Source organism: Beta vulgaris, chromosome 3, assembly GCF_026745355.1.
Source record: "Beta vulgaris subsp. vulgaris cultivar EL10 chromosome 3, EL10.2, whole genome shotgun sequence".
In the NCBI taxonomy this organism is placed as follows: domain Eukaryota; kingdom Viridiplantae; phylum Streptophyta; class Magnoliopsida; order Caryophyllales; family Amaranthaceae; genus Beta; species Beta vulgaris.
Window position 1 is genome coordinate 9,435,164 of NC_079204.1, and position 14,682 is coordinate 9,449,845.

Below are 14,682 nucleotides of genomic sequence, written 5' to 3' on the forward strand. Positions count from 1 at the left end.
GTAGTCTTCATTTTGTTTTCAGGTAGTCTTCATTTTGTTTTCAGTTGGTTTTTGTACTTCAGTTAGACTTACTTTGGGTTTCAGTTGGTCTTTATTCTTTTTTCAGGTAGTCTTCATTTTTTTTCAGGTAGTCTTCATTCTTTTTCAGGTAGTCCAACTGAAAAAAAACAAAGTCCAACTGAAACAAAACAAAGTCCAACTGAAACAAAACAAAGTCCAACTGAAACAAAACAAAGTCCAACTGAAACAAAATAAAGTCCACCTGAAACAAAACAAAGTCCAACTGAAACACAATAAAGTCCAACTGAAACAAATCTAAGCTACGAAGAAGGAGAGAGAAAATGAAATGATGAAGAAGATGAAGAAGAAGAGACAAACCTGTAGATTGTATATCTCATAATCACAGACTCGTGACCACCACAACCATTTTGTTTAATGAAGAAGATGAAGAAGAAGAGTCAGGTGTGATCTCGCAACTGGCCTGTTGTCGAACTTCATGAAGAATTCTTTCCATCAAAATCTTTTGCCATTTATTGATGTAAAGGGAATAATACTTATATTAGGTATAGTCGAATAATTGCATCAACTTCTAGTCATATCATATACACTAATATAGGCCGTGCAACTCGAAAGGCCATCAAAATCATTTAATCTAGACAAGAGGAGAGAGATTGATGAATTCATCAACTGGTGGCCTTTGAAAGCGTTCGCGGGAGACTGGGACTTGCTTCTTCTGTGCTTCTCTTTTTTCTTCAACATGATTTTTTTTATTCACTCATCCTCTTTCTTTGTTCTGATTTGTTTGTTGTTGCAGTCGCAGAGGTACGTTGTTGATGTCGTCGTCAACTTGCCGTCCGACGGAAAGTATTGGGTCAGACGGTCTGACCCAATACTTTCACTTAATGTTTTCGACTTTTAGATTTTATAACATAAACAATAATATGAAATTGTCCAAACAATAATAGTAACATAAAAAAATTTATAAATAATATGAAGGTACAGGTAAATGAAAATACAATAAATGAGATCACGAACTTGAAATTCATAAGCAGAAACTAGATCTACGTACTTTTCGTTTAAGTTATTCCCACTTAGCAACAGTGTCCATTGCTTTGTTAGTAGGGTCGTTGAAGATGTTATGAACATGGGCTATTTCCCTGATTGTGCCTTATGTATTTTTCCCTTCATTTTCCTTTAATTTAAGTAATTTGCTCATAGCTTTTGTAGTCTTTGAGTTAAAGACATCACATGCTTAGTGATCCATATCTTTTGGGGTTACAATCATTGAGTTACTCATCTAAATATCTACATGTTAGTGATCCATATCTTTAGGGGTTACTGTGTATTATTAGTCATGCATCACTGATTAATATAAGTTCGTGTTACTGATTATTATACGCAGGTATTATTGATTCATATTTTTGGGGTTAGTGATTCATATTTTGGAGTTACTAGTTAATATAAGTAGGTTTTACTAAATGATATTTTGGAATTTACTGATTTATATAAGTAGGCATTAGTGATTCATATATTTTCGAGGTTACCTGTTAATATAACTCATTGATATTTTGGGGGCTACTGATTTATATAAGTAGGCATTAGTGATTCATATTTTCGAGATTACATATAAGTAGGTGTTACCAATCATATTTTTGGGGTTACTAATTAATATATAAATAGGTGTTAGTCATTCATATTTTCGAAGTTACTAATTTATATAACTAGGCTTTACTGATTCATATGTTGTGGTTAGTGGTTAATATAAGTAGGTGTTATTCATTCATATTTTGAAAATTAATTACTAATTTATATAACTAGAAATTACTGATTCATATTTTGGAGATTATATAAGTAGTTGTTACTTATTCAGATTTTGCGTGTTACTAATTAATATAAGTAGGTGTTAATCATATTTTGCGTGTTACTGATTAATATAAGTAGGTGTTACTCATTTATATTTTGGAGTTACTATTTATACAACTACTCATTACTGATTTATGGGTGTTATATAAGTAGTTGTTACTCATTCATATTTTATGGATTACTCATTAATATAAGTATTACTCATTTATTCTTTGGAAATTAATGTTTAATATTTTTTGAAGTTACTGGTTAATATAAGTAGGTGTTACTGATTAATATAAATAAGTATTACTGATTGTGAAAATAAAGTGTAACTCATTTATTTTTTGCGTATTAGTAGTTAATATTTTTTTGGAATTACTAGTTAATATAAGTACTTACTAGTTTTATAAGCACGCGATGCAAGCATATATTCTTGTGTATAATCTCAAACTTAAATAGAATAGTCTCGCTAATAAGAATTCATGAACTACAAATTTAGCGCTTCTTTAAACCAAACCATTGATAACATTACGCTTATGTATAAATATCATTTTTCACTACCCAAAAATCAACGCTTGATTGACAAAATAACAATAAGGTAACAATAATGAATAACTTCATCAAGAAATTTCTCGGTGCAAAGTGCAACCACTTCGTATACATTTAGTGTTATATATATAATATTCTTTACTACCCAAAAACATCAAAGTGTTTTTTGCCGTGTTTTGTTGGTTTTTGTTGTTTACGATAAATTATGGAATAGAAAGGAATACGATTATGGAGCATTTAACTACATATTGCATATTGACAATTAATCATGGAATTTTTCCCACCAAATAACGGGTATGTATTTTAAAAAAAAAAATACAATTTTGATATTTGAGAAGTTACTGATTTGATAATCTATGTTTCTCCTTTGATTTTTTTTAAATTTTCTCTTTATTTCCTTTCTCTTATTCTATTAGGTATAATTTGCTTAATTTGTTGGGGGTAAAATAAGAATTTATATATTTTGGTGTCCTACCCCTCTTCACATATAGAATAGAGATTAAATTGACATTCATATATTATACACTAAAAAAATTGTCAAGATATAGACAACTAAAATATGTAACATTTCATATCAAACTACAAAAACCAAAATGTAATATATCAATGTCAATTTAATTAAATAATTGAATTTTATTAGTGTATAATATATCAATGTCAATTTTTAAAAGTAGGTTATCTAACAATGTGCTGATAGTTGAAAATATATTAATTTTTAAATCTAATTATCTAACTATAATTAATATTTAAGTACTAATAAACTACTTTTTTAAAATTATTTATATCCCTTTTGTATGGATTCGTATATGGATCACTATTCTAGTATTAACTCGTGTCTAAAAATTATATTTGAAAATTGTAATTTTTCATATTTGCCATAATTGATGTAAGTAAGTTTTGACTTTGTTGTAAGCTTATTATGTATCAACTATTACTAACACTCCGCTCCAACCCCATCCCCCCCTCCCCTCCCTCTCCCCTCCCTCCGATTCGCTCCCTCCCTCCACTCCCGCTCCCCTACTTGTGCTCTGCTCCCCTTCCTCCCTCCACTCCCCTCTCTCCCTCCGCTCCCGCTCTCCTTCCCCCATGCTCCGCTCCCCTTCCTACGCTCCCACTCCCCTCCCTCCGCTCCCGCTCCCCCTCCCCTCCCTTGACTCCCTCCCTCCTGCTACGCTCCCCTCCCTCCCTCGTCCTCTGCTCCCCTCCGCTCCCCTCCTCCTCCCTGTGCTCCCTTCCCTCCCTCCCTCCCTCCATCCCGCTCCCCCTCCCTCCCTCCACTCCCATCCCTCCCGCTCCCCCTCCCTCAAGCTCCGCTCCCCTCCCTCCGCACCCCTCCCCTCTGCCCCCCTACGCGCACCCTCCCTTCCCCCCCTCCGCTCCAACCCCATCCCCCTCCCCTACCCTCCCTCCACTCCCGCTCCCCTACTTGTGCTCTGCTCCCCTTCCTCCCCCCCCTCCGCTTCCCTCCCCCCCATGCTCCGGTCCCCTTCCTACGCTCCCACTCCCCTCCCTCCGCTCCGCTCCTTGCCTCCCTCCTCCTGCTCTGCTCCCCCTCCCTCCCTCCTTGTGCTCCCGCTCCCTTCCCTCCCGCTCCCTCCCTCCGCTCCCGCTCCCCTCCCTCCGCTCCCGCTCTCCTCCTCCGCACCCCTCCCTTCACCCCTAGGCACACCCTCCCCTTCCGCCCTCCGCTCCCACTCCCTTCCCTCCCTCCTGCTCTGCTCCCCTCCCTCCGCTCCTCCTCCACTCCCTCCCTCTGCTTCCCCTCCCTTTCCTCCGCTCCGTCCCCTCCTCCCGCTCCTCCTCCCTCCACTCCCATCCTCCCGCTCCCCTCCTTCGCTCCCGCTCTCCTCCCTCCGCACCCCCTCCCCTCCACCCCTAGGCACAGCCCCTTCCGCCCTCCGCTCCACTCCCTTCCTCCCTCCTACTCTGCTCCCTTCCCTCCCTCCGCTCCTCCTCCACTCCCTCCCTCTGCTTCCCCTCCCCTCCCTTTCCTCCGCTCCGCCCTCCCTCCCCTTCCTCCCTCCGCTCCCGTTCCCTTCCCTCCCGCCTGCTCTGCTCCCCTTCCTCCCTCCGCTCCCGCTCCCGCTCCCTTCCTTCCCTCCTACTCCGCTCCCCTCCCTCCGCTCCCCCTCCACTCCCTCCCTTCCTCCGCTCCTTCACCCCCCTCCCCTCACTTGCCTCCCTTCGCTCCCCCTCCCCTCACTTGCCTCCCTTCGCTCCCCCTCCCTCCTTGCCTCCTCTGCTCCTTCCTCCTCCTTCTCCCTCACTCCCTCCCTCCCCCTCCCCGCCCTCCCTCCCTTGCCTCCTCCTCTCCCTCCCTCCGTTCCCTCCCCCTCCTGCCCTTGCTCCCTCCCTCCCTTCCCTCCCTCTGCTCCCCTCTCCTCCCCCTCCTACCGCTTCCTCCCTTCCTCTGCTAACCCTCCCTCCTCCTTTGCTAACCCTCCCCTCCCCTCAGCTCCGCTCCCCTCCCTCTGCTCCGTCCGCTCCCCTCCCTACCTCCTCCTCTTACCCGCTTCCCTCCACCCTCCTGCTTTGCTCTCCTCCCTCCGCTCCCCCTCCCTCCCCTCCCGCTCCATTTCCCCTCCCTCCCTCATGCTTCGTTCCGCTCCCCTCCCTCCCTTCCCTCCGCTCCCCTCCCTCCCTTCCCTCCTCCTCCCTCCTCCACTCCCACCACCTTCGCCTGCCGCTCTCCCTCCCTCACGCTATGCTCCCGCTCTCCCTCCCTCACGCTCCTCCCTCCCTCGCTCCCGCTCTGCCACCCCACACTCCGCTCCCACCCCCCCCCCTCCGCTTCCGCTCCCCCTCCCCTCCCTCCCTCCCTCCGCTCCGCTCCTCTCCTCCCCCCCTCCCGCTCCTCCCCTTCCTCCCTCCTCCGCTCCGCTCCCCTCCTCCCCCCCCCCCCCGCTCCTCCCCTCTTCTCCTCCCCTCCGCTCCCTCCCTCCCTCCCCCCACTCTCGCTCTCCTTCCCCTGCCTCCGCCCCTCTCCCCTCCGCTCCCCTCCCGCTCCCTCCCTTCCTCCCCGCTCCCTCCCCTCTCCCTCCCTCCTCCCTTTGCTCCTGCTCCCGCTCCCTTCCCTCCCTCCCCTCCGCTCACCTCCCCTCCGCTCCCTCCCCTTCCTCCTCCCCCACTCTCGCTCTCCTTCACCTGCCTCCGCCCCTTTCCCCTCCCCTTCCTCCCCTTCCTCCCGTCCCTCCGCTCCTCCTCCCTCCCCATCTCCTCTCCCCTCCCCCCCCTCTCCGCTCACCTCCCTCCCTCCGCTCCCTCCCCTTCCTCCCTCTGCTCCCTCCCTCCCCCACTCTCGCTCTCCTTCCCTGCCTCCCTTCCGCTCACCCTCCCTCCCTCCGCTCCCGCTCTGCCACCCCACACTCCGCTCCCACCCCCCCCCCCCTCCACTCCCACTCTCCTCCCTCCCCCGCTCCCGCTCTCCCTCCCCTCTCCCCCCGCTCCCTTCCCGCTCACCCTCCCCTCCCTCTCCGCTCTTTCCCCTTCCTCCCTCCCTCCGCTTCCGCTCCCCTCCCCCACACTCCGCCCCCGCTCCCCTCCCCCACATCCGCTCCTTCCCTCCCCTCCCTTTCCCCCCGCTCCCGCTCCCTCCCTTCTACTCCGCTCCCCTCCCTCCCTCACCCCCGCCCCCCTCCTCCCCCGCACTCCCCTTCCCCTCCCTCCGCTCCCCTCCCCTCGCCCGGCTCCCTCTCTCCTTTCCCCCACTCCCCTTGCTTTCGCTCTCCTTTCTCCCACTCCCGCTCCCCCTCCCCTCCTTTTGTCCCTCCGCTCCTGCTCCCCTCTTTCCCTTCCTCTGCTCCGCCCCCTCCCATCCGCTCCGCTCGCGCTCCCCCGCCCTCCGCTCCCCCTCCCCCGCTCTCCCTCCCTTCTCCCCATGCTCCCACTCCCCTTCTGCTCCCTCCTTTCCCGTTCCCCTCCCTATATAATACATGTTCAAACCATTTGCAGTTCAAGTTAGCATTTATCTGAAAAAATAAGATAAACTATATGTCCGAAATAGACCATAGAGACTTGTGATTATACCTAAAATTTTGAATATATCTAACTGTCAATTGAATGGCAACATAATACACGCACATGGAGTGAAAAAAGTAAAATATAATACAATAACTATTTCATCCAACCCCACGAACTATAGTAGAATAAACATTGTTTTCATGAATTATGAAGAGACCAATCAAGTTATCTAAACATTGTTTAAAGCTAAAGTTAAAGTTAAAGCTGAATTATGCTCCAAAATTTCGGAGAAGCAGAAAAAAATTACTTCCTTAAAATCTGACTCTGTCAATCTCTCATAGGTTTCTACAGTTTTCTTAATTGGTTAACTAATTCTATTTAGCACTTCATAAGTTATTTAGTATGTGCAATTTTGCAGTCATATGTGTGCATTTTAGGAGGCGTAAGTAACTTTGGATCAAGCACTTGTTTACTTTTGTTTGTGCTGATTATTAGTTGTCTCAATACAATGTTAATTGTAGAACATTGAGATGCAGAGAACATAGACACTTCGACAGTATGCGAAAGTTAAACACGTATATATAAGTTGATATTTATGTTAATGTGTTGGAGATTCTGCATGATATACTCATCCTTAGTCCTTACTACCTTGTAACATTTCATCCATACTTGATGCTGCTCAGTAAATTCTTTATAAAAAAAATTAACTATTGCGGTCTTTTTTGGTTTGTATTGCAGACTTTGGAACTTATTCAACAAGAAAAAAAAAACTTATCAACGAAAGTGCTTGAGAAAAGGTGATTTAGATTGTGCATATAGATTAAGCACATTGATTACACAATCTAGCGCCTCAATTTCCATTTAAAGACAAAGTAAAAATTCAATTCTCACAGTCCATTATTATTTATTACCTTCCGAAACCATTAGCATTTAACTGCTAAAACCTCACATTAAGTTTACTACGAACATTGAAATCAAATAAACGCAAATTGAACAACAACGAAATAAGTAAACATTGATAAGAAGTAGGAAATGATCAAACCATTCCAAACGCTGATTTTGAGAGCTTCTTTGTTGAGACCTCTGACATAATTCCCCAAAAACCTTTGCAGTAAATACGCTACCTGATCCTCCAACATCTTCCTTCAATCTTCGTCGATCAAACTGCAATAAAATCAAACAATAAAACCAAAAAAATCGGTTGCCGCAAAAATTCGAACATCTACTGTGCGTAAATGATCAATAATTCAACCCAATTATTGAACATAATAAATCAGATACCACATGAACTAACTAACCTCCATTGAAAATAATGATTATGAACCAGCGATCGTCGAGGATTTGTCGGCATTGAAGTTGAGATTGGGGGTTTAGGGATTTCCGACGCCATTGTTGAGGAGTTTTGGGGTCAAATTGAGGGAGTCCAATCTATAAGACAAACTATAGAAATGTTATTTTTTTAAAAAAAAAAATTGAATTTTGTATCGCCATTGTTGGGATACTTTGATAGTTTGATTAGTTTGAGAGGAAGAAAATTAGCCGTTATAAACTAGGGGGATAAAGCTGAGAGGGAGGAATAGAATTATTTTTTGTTTTGTTTTGTTTTGTTGGTTTAGGATTTATATTAAATATTTACTCCTATTCTTTTTTTGGATGTCACTTAGTAGTTTACCCTTTTTTTGTTTCTATTTGAAATGAGACCACTAACTTTTCATCACACATACATCCAACTTTAATATAAAATATTAGTTTTTCTTTTTTTCTATGACCCACAACATTATTTCACCTAAAACTCTCTGCAAAAAAAAGGGTAAACTAATAAAGATCGGAGGGAGTAATAGCCAATAGGAGTAGTGCTTTCTTGGTTCTGCTTTAAATTAAACATTGGGTGAAATGAAACCATTAATTTCGATTCCAATTTATCGTCATTATATAAAGGAAAAAACATAGTCAAGTGAAATCTTGTTAGATTTGTCTCGATGAATACTATCAAAATTTAACTTTTTATATTTTTTACGTGTGTAACTACAGATATTAATGATTAAAGAAACGCGTGGGTTGTGAGAAAAAACAAACTTTTCATTTAAAACAGAACCGATGAAATATTTAAGTTTAACGTCGTGAGGTCCGTGACGTGAACATGGACCAATATGTATCATAATAGTTTTATTACTAACTTTATATGCACGCGACTACAACAAAAAAAATAATTTGCTAATTATATCTAATAAATTATGAATTTTTAAATTTTTAATAAACATGGACCAATATGTATCATAATAGTTTGATTTTGTTGTATCTTTTTTTTATCTTTTTTTTTTAATTAATTAGGCAATTATATCTATTTTTTCTTTTTTTCCTTTTTCTATATTTTGGTATCCCATCCCTATTACCATATACTATAGAGATGAGCTAGTAAGATCATTAGTTTTTCATTGTTTTTCATTAGTTTTTCTTTCTCTGAAAAATAGAAGAAAGGGGTACATATGCATGCCAATACCCGTTATAAAAAAGCTGAGCCATAACGAAATGATAAGCTATATGACTTAATGCCGACATAATCACTCAGATATAGCTAGCTCTTTTAATTACTTTTTTTTAAAGGAAAAGCTTTTTTAGGTACTTGAATATTTCCCAATTATATTCCAATTCGTTTACCGTGATTGCTTATGTGAATATAATAGCTAAATAATCCTAATGTGTCACATAAGGAAGATAATTGTTCAGTTTTCGATGGATTTTTCATACCCCTGTACAAATCACCCACTATTGGTTCACAATACATAACATCTTCACTGTATAACAATGAGACGCAGAACATCATGCATTCATGGATGGTGAGGACCCATATTGATTATCATGCTGAGTGATTATGTTACCATATTGATTATCATGAGTGATTATGTTATCATGAGTCAGGACTTAACAAATTATCTAAAGATATCAAAATACTAGGGAAAGTTGCTGTTGAGGTTGCTCCAAATATTAGATTCTACATGTTTGTTTTATGTTACCATGAATTGTTTTGGTTTATTTATCCTCCCACAGTCCCACTAAGTATAATCCATTTTTATTGGTGTTCCCCACCCCAAAAAAAGAAACAATACGTCTACTAGATGATCATGAATGGTTTTCTAGTTCATTTATCTTGATTCCTACCTAGTTAAATCTTATATGAACTGTAACTGATAAACAAATTTGCATGTTCATCACTTTGATAGGATTAATGGCTTGTCTGTTAAGACATTGACCCACGAACAAGAAACTAATATTGCTTTTAAAGAGGTATCAGTTGTAGTTCTACCACATCAAATCATATATAAAAAGCTTTTCCTAGATGGATGTTATACTGAAATAAAGCTAGTCTATTGCATTCTCAGATACAATTGGTCAACGTTTTAGGTCACATTGATGAAAGTGTTGATCTTGGTGAATGGTGATGCAAAGCTCAACCGTTAATTGTTATACAATGTTAGTATACTTAAGTGGCAAAGGAAAAAAATGATCTTAAAAGCCTTGGTACACATAGATCCGCTAGTTGGAGGTGAAATAGTCTTCTATGGTATTGTATGTGTTCCCCTTTCCACTTTTAATTGACTTCTTAACGTTCTTTTTTATTATTATTAAGGTAAGAAGAAAAAAAATTAGAAGACCTCCGCATGAGGGGAGCTATTGGTTTTCTCATAGAAATATATATCTTATTATTGTGCCTATTTGCTGTATACTGTATATATAGTATAACCAACTAGAGGATAATATGTACTATATATGTAGGTGGCTCCTGTAGAGTGGATGTGGATGTTATGTTAACATGTTGCATAAGCTCGAAATCGGAATGTCACCAAAGGGGTAAAGTATGGTTTCCTGTTCAGATGTAGTTTTTGCTTGGCTAAGCAGTAAGTAATATTATGATCACCATTACATAAATATAATCTACCATGTCTATTATGATGTACATTATTTCAACTTGAATTATTGATCGTGAATTTTGGTAGACATTACTCACTAGTGCTCATTATTTTGGATGGAAAGACTTTTCTATACCTTTTGTATGTGTTACTACTAAAATGTAGACATTACTCACTACTAAAATGTTACTACTGTTACTAAAAAAAATTACAAACTTACAATCATTTGAACCTGTTTTGTTATTCAACGATATTTGAATTTACATAATACATAGACGATTGAAATACTATATTCCGAATTGAATTTTATTACATGGTAGGGATGAATATAACATTATTATTCTACAAACAATTTAAATAATTAAAAACGGCAGCAAAATTTAGTAGAATCAATAGTAGAAAAATGGATGAAGCTAATATATGAATAATCCGGAAAAAAAAAATACAATTCTTTTTTTAGTTTTAAACAAAGGATTCATACAAATCTAGACAAAGAAAATTTCATAAAACAGATTGTTTAAACAAAGATAAAGAACAAATCATTAAAAACAAAATTATTTGTTGAAACATTGTAAGTTTAATGATTGTAAGTTTATAATATTTCTAGTAATATATACATTTTAGTAGTAACACATACACAAAGTATAAATTTTAGTAATAACACATACACCTAGTATATGTGTGGCCTACATATACACAATGTATGTGTAGCCTTTGCATTATTCCTAAACTAGTTTTTGGACCCGTGCAAAATGCACGGGAAGTTTTTATTAAGTAAATATACTTATATTTTAATGGTAATGATTGCCTATTTTTTAAAAGTGGTTGCATTCAAATGTGATATATTAATATGATGTACAAATTCACAAACAATTAATAAAATAGTAAACAAATTTAATTGTAAACTAAACAATTAACTATATTAACTATGTTACATAATGAAATCATCACATTGGGTAAATAATTTAGAAGTATGTGTTACCCATCTAAGTAAAGTTTGCAACGAATTACTCCTTACGATTACGAATGTTAGCTCAACTATATGTGCACGAATACCCAAATATTTACACTCCCATGAAACTTATTTGAGGATTAAAAGATATTTTTATAATTATGTATTAGAAATTTTTAAGAACTTCAACCGTAATTTAATTAATAAATATATTTTTTTCATTCTAAAATACACAAAACACTTGCTGTTTTAGGATGTTTCATAATAAATGACATGTTACTTTAATTGAAAATTACTCCCTCTGGTTTTATTAGTTTGCCCACTTTTCTTTTTGAGTTGTCCCTTATTAGCTTATACAGTTTTTTTTTTCTGTTTTTTGGAATGGTCTCACTACTTGTTTATTATTATCTTTACTTTCGCACTCAACTTTTGTTGGCCCACAACACAATACGATATGCCAATAAATTAATTTTATCTTTCCTTCTATGACCCACATATCTATTTCTTTTAAAACTCTATGCCGAAAGTAGTGGGTAAACTAATAAAACCTGGAGGGAGCACTTCTCTCTATCTTCATCACATGAGTTCCTCTTTTTATTTCTCTCTATCTCTATCCTCTCCTTAATCCTCGCCCCCCGGGCCCCATGTTTCATTTATTTTATAATAAATGACATATTCATTAATAATTTTAATCTCTATGGTGCAGTTAACTTAACAAATAATTTTGCTAATCTTTTTTAACTTTTAGTAAAGTTTTTTCTTATAGATAATTTGTCTTGCTCCTAGACGTATTTTCTCGTTAAACTGGTCCCACTTGTTATTTCCTAAATCATATACCATATCCAAACACACAAATAGGTAATATTGACCATATTCTCTTCAAACGCTATGTTTACGGCTATCACCATCCTCTATTCTACTGAATTTCCTTATCCATTAAAAAAAGCATCCAACAAAATTCTTGATCCCAATCCTTTTTCCTTAAATCTAAATAGGAAGACATCAATTTTGGACAGTTCAGGCAAAGCAAACAACGTTCTCTATCTTTTATTAGATTTTGTTAAACTTTGAAGTGCAATCCCCCAACTTTGCATATCGTTTTAATTTTCTTTAATTTATTTTGATATTCGAGCTGATGAATTCTATGGAACTGAAGGTGATTTTAGAGAAGAGTGACATAAAGAATTGAGTTCAAGTTGAGACGATTTCTTGCCGTTATCAATTATTAATTTATGTTTTCAAGGATTTACTGTTTTATTCATGTTGCCCTCTATCTTGTGTCGTCAACCAAGTTATCACTTATCTCTTCAATCATAAATTTCATTATACTGCTTTACTATATTGTTTTAGAATTTGTTCATTGCTTCTTCTATATTGTTTAATCAAATACTCCCTCCGTTTCCTAAAGATTTTCCCTCTTTCCATTTAAGGGTGTTTCCAAAAGATCTTCCCTATTTTGCTTTATTCCTTATTTGGCAAAACAAATTTCCCTATTTACCCTCTCATGTCACTATCATATGGTCCACCATTACATTATTAATTCAATTTTACCCCCTTTCTCTCTCCTACTTTAACCCCTTTTTATTTGTTTATTTATCTTAACCCCTTTCTCTCTCCTACTTTACTCACACCATGCCCCACGCAACTTGATTTTCCTTGGTATCTGTAGGAACAATAAGTGGGAAGATCTTTAGGAAACGGAGGGAGTATGTTAATACATATTCATAAATTGATTTACCTGTAATATTCAAATTTTAATTAGCTTTGTTATTTGAAATTATTTAGGATTAACGCATCCATAATTATACATCGTTTAGTTCTTAATTAGTTGTGTTCATTGCAAGCTTTTCCCTTTATCTGGAACTTATGCCTTTTTTTATGAAGAAAAAAAGCAATGAAAAAGGCATTTATTTTTTCTTTTTGAAAAAAGTGAGGTTTTACGAAAATTTAACTTTTCAAGCTGATATTTTAATGGATAAAATAAAATATGTAAATTCGTGGCTATTCTCATTTTTTTCTTCCTGTAATGGGTGCAAATCATCTTTAAAATTATTAGAATGGGATTTTGCATGTATTTGTATATATAGCTAACTGGTAAACTATCTGAATTGTAAGTTATATTATGAAAATTTTTGTTTCATAAATTTAACATGTGATAATATAATCTTGAATATCATGGTGTAAATACTTATAAATATTAAATAAAATATTTAAGACATAAAGAGCGACAAAATAATTTATCCTATGTACTAATATAATTTAATATATATAATTAAAGTGAAAATACATTTTCCACCTTAGTTATGGACCAACCATCATAATAATGTAGTTTTTGGACCCCGTGGATAATGCAAGAAATATTTTTTGTTTAATAAGACTGTTTATATTCATCGTTACCTAATACATACATATATTTCATGATTGCATCAAAAATTGATAAAATATAAGATAATGAAATGTATATTTTATGATACTTTTCTTTAAATCATGTTATATGTAGATTTATAAATGGTAAATAAAATATTAAAGACTTTAAAATATTGACATAAATTATTCGTATATTTTAAAATGTAATCTAGTAAAATGGAAGAGGAAATACGCTACTTACTTTGGATAAAAGATAAAAAAAAATGGCACTCATCTAATAAAATAAGCAATATAGTTTTATATATATTTACTTTTAACTGCTCTTTTAATAATAGTATCACTTGTATTTTTCGCACGCGATGCTTGCTTGGTATTTTTTCGAGACAGAAAGTCGTTTTTTTTTTTTTTGTATAGGAATCAAAATTTGATTTGTTAGTATGAATGCATTAATACTTGTAGACAATTGTAATCACTTATGGTGGCTTAGTTATTATATAATTGTTTTCAACATTTTTGTTAACTTTTTTAATGCTATATTTGAGTTTGATTTTTTTTTTCTTTTTTAGGCAAAGTAGTTAATTTATTCATGAGGGTAGTAAAATAAATGTCCTTGGGGAACACCATAGCTCCCCCCTTCCTTTATATAATAGAGATATAATTGTGTTCAATATTTTTTTAACTTTTTTATGGTATATTTGAGTTTGATTTCTTTCTTTTTTGGCAAAGTAGTTAATTTATTCATGAGGGCAGTAAAATAATTTCCTGGAGGGACACCATAGCTCCCCTCCCTTATATAATAGAGATAGATTATTTCGATACCAAACAAAAGCTTTCACATTGAATGTAATAGTTTATTTTATAACGAATCAAAATACCTTCAAGATTTATATTTGAAAAGGTAAAATGCAAATATAGAGTAACATAAAATTCAAGTAGATATTGTCATAAGTTGTAGTCATAAATCTAAAATATTTATCTAAGTAAAAAAAATTTCTATGTTTTACAAATATATTGCAATACTTTAAGAAAAAAAAAATGAATTTTTCGTAAAGATGAAGATTTTGGCCACTATTATACAAAATAAATGTTTTTGCTACTATA

General features: G+C 37.4%; 1 long non-coding RNA gene across 1 annotated transcript; it reads right to left on the bottom strand.

Moving 5' to 3' along the window:
• Window positions 1–7,187: 7,187 nt before the first annotated feature.
• On the bottom strand, window positions 7,188–8,354 carry LOC125495463 (uncharacterized). The gene is made up of 2 exons (XR_007272194.2): window positions 7,653–8,354; window positions 7,188–7,518 (listed from the first exon to the last, which is right to left on the bottom strand). It is a non-coding gene; the product is annotated as an uncharacterized LOC125495463 (long non-coding RNA).
• Window positions 8,355–14,682: the final 6,328 nt, after the last annotated feature.